We start from the raw sequence: 3,257 nt of genomic DNA on the forward strand, positions 1-3,257 counted from the left end.
AATAAAAAGCTAATTTCTATTCCAATGAATTACTATTCCAAACAAATACAACAAAATCAGAGGTACATTTAACAATGCATTCTCGTAAAACTTGTAGCTGGATCCTGCTCCTGGGTAGACTGGTTGACCCCGCCCACCCTGCCGGCGATTTGATTTCCCCTGGCAGCTCCATCTGGAAACCTGCACGTTTAATTCTCCTGCTTGATCACAATTTTGCAGGAGCCAATCACAAACTGGCTTATCTACCTGCCACGCTATTGGCGGGTTTAACATAACAATACAGAGGCGACCAAGCAGCTTCTTGTTTACGTTAGCAAATCGGTGCTCTGATTGGTTGAAGGCCTTTCCAATTGCGTACAGATCATCATCGTCATTTGAAGTAATCCCGCTGATCACGCATCTTGTGCAGAGAAAATACAGAGCAGACTAATGTTCAGTCTCAAATCTATTGAGCTTGGCTTGGTCTGGTGATAGCCAGACTAGCTCCTGCACCCACTGGGATTAATGGAACCTGTAAGAAGATGGACGTAGCCAGGCCTCGCTAATGCTTCACTGTAGGAAATTAATGAATTCCTGCTAAACTAGCTGGACAAAATCACAGAGGCATTTCCATCACCTGTTTTAATCCTCTTAAATGCAAGGGCACGCGGCTAAATGAGGGATTAATAGGGTTAAATGAGTGCGTGGACTAGTTTCAGTCAGAGTGGGGCCACGGGTAAAGAGATTACTTCCTGCTTCGCTATGTTTTCTTGCAGGAATCAATGTCTCCACAAACATTTCAGATACTTCACGCGGAGCCAACTGTTCAATACAGTGCTGCACATGCTCACCACCAACCCAGCGAGGGGCCTGTCTCCGAGGTCTATATTGAAGTGAAACAGGATATGCGGGTGTTCTCACATGTGGTTTCTGTCTTTGCCATGCCAGAGGAAATTGGTAAGCGGAACCACTACACGTTTGCGGGGAGAGTCCGAAGCTGAAACAGGAATCCCCCCTCACTGTGGAAGGAAGGGAGGCAGGGAGCCCTGGCAGGTTCTTCACGGTAATCCAAGATCCCCCGCTGAGCTGGCAGCTTGTCTGTTTGTCCTGGCAAACACTGGCAACAAGGAGCGGGAGAGGAGGAAGGGGAACATCATCGCAGCAATCATGAAGCATGAAAGGTACAGTTTCTCACAAGACCATTTTTTTCACTTTGTGAAAACATTAATTATTGTTTCGGGAAAACTTCTGTGTGCGAAACGTATCCTAAATTCCTTGATGTAACACACAAGCTAACAGGTGTAACAACCTGAGCAGACTCGAGGAACAAAGACAGAATAAACATACAGCAGCCTAGACTGGGAATTTCAACTAACAACCATGCGTTACCAGCCAAAGAAAATACTTTCATCTCGGAGCGGGGAGCTAGAGTGAAGTTACACTGGAGCCACGAGACATGTGCAGTCAGCAGCCGCCGTGAACAAATCAGCTTTGCACGGCTGCACCTTTCACATCACGTCCAATAAAAGCAGTCAGCGTGGTCACTTGGCGAGATTTGATTATTGTGACAACCTGACTATGGCAGTAAGTAGGTACTGTAACAACTCAAACATCATCGTTTTCAATAATCCCATTTTCATACAGGACACAGCATGCTCTGTGTAGTTTACACACACATGCATGGTAATGTACTGCTACAGCTGGAGCTGATTTCAGAACCTCTGGGGAAAGACATGACCTACTCAGAACTTACTGGATCTACTGACCCCATAACATACTGACAAACTTTGAAAGCCGGTCTGAAGTCACTGAGCCACCCTGCAAACTGACCTGCTGAGCTCAACCTTTGAAGACACAATTACTGTATGAGTAGGAGTCAGAGGCACAGAAAGAGGACTTCCAGTTTCCCTGTGCAAAGCGGCAAATTAAGCATCTAATGATCCAGATCAGACGAGCCATTAGGTTTTCATTCAAAAAACCCTTTCAGGCAAGCCGTTCATCCGTTCTTTCTGCAGAATAGAAGTGAAAATCCCTCCCTAGCTCATTCACACTCAGCAGTGATTCATCCTGAAATTGCACTGCCTTTATGGCACGTCTTTGATTCCTGTGCCTTTCCAACTCTACTTCTTACACTGATCTGCTACAGTTTCTCAATTTCAGAGCAACTATGCTAGTAAAGGCTTATATGTATTTAGAGCTTGTGGTGTATATGACCTTAGTTTACCCAACATAAGATGATGAGTCTATAAAATTGGAGATTAACACATAATTACCAACTTGTTATTGTGGATAAGCAGGCTGTGCCATTTGACCTGCCTCTTGACATAATCTGTTAAACATATCTGTTTTATTCAAACATAAAAATGAGACTTGCTCTTTTACTTCCTCGCCATCAGCATGCAGCTCATTCGTTGACACTTCTCCCTCTCGCCTCAACCCTCCCTCTGTAACCATGACGCCCATGTAGCTCTGCCTCTATTATCACCATCATAACACATATCCTCACACAACAACAAGACAACTAGCTTATGCAAAGTAATGACATCGCTCCAGCTCGAGAAGGTAACTGACAGCTGCAGTCATGAGACATGCCAGAACACCAGGGAACATTAAAGCAAGTAACAGTGGAATTCTGGCCGGTCACATGCCCATGTGTTCCTGTCCCTGACTGAGCAAATGAGGGTAATTCATTTTGTGGAATTCAATCAACATTCCAGAGTGTCACCAAATTTTACCCCTCAGAAATCCTCTGAGATATGAATGAGGCAGCAGCAGATCCAGATCCTATATTAGTATTTAAAGACATTGGACTATTATAATCTGTCAGTGACTAGAAGGATAATTAGCATGCATCTGTGCAGTGTTGATTACAAACCCCTATCAGTGTACATCTGCTCTCAACAACAGGTATGTCTGACTAACACTGACTCCAACCCTTATGCTTCACTCACATTTGGCCTTTACCTGTTGCATTTTTGTGCTGGTGTTACTAGGCAACCACAATGAGCTGATCCTGTGCGGTCAGTAAATAAACCAGCTGTTGATCATTGCATTAAGCTGAGGTAATCAAGTTGTCATAAACCAACTGCTTTGGCAAACTGGCACCATTAAAAGTATGCCAAATTAGCTATTAACAATTCTTGCTTGCAATGTATCCATATACTTGGTCGGTGATTCATCATATCTGGGGGGCGTGGCACATGAAGGAGTCGCTGTGGGGGAAAACAATCCATTCCTCCTGACCGGATAACATACCGTTAACCCACAGTGTCAGACAC

General features: G+C 44.4%; 1 protein-coding gene across 6 annotated transcripts in view; it reads right to left on the reverse strand.

The window, feature by feature from the left end:
* Positions 1-3,257, reverse strand: part of LOC117939270 (vang-like protein 1) — a 44,795-nt gene that overhangs the window by 38,945 nt on the left and 2,593 nt on the right. The window lies entirely within an intron of this gene.

This window comes from Etheostoma cragini, chromosome 24 (assembly GCF_013103735.1).
Source record: "Etheostoma cragini isolate CJK2018 chromosome 24, CSU_Ecrag_1.0, whole genome shotgun sequence".
NCBI classification, from domain to species: domain Eukaryota; kingdom Metazoa; phylum Chordata; class Actinopteri; order Perciformes; family Percidae; genus Etheostoma; species Etheostoma cragini.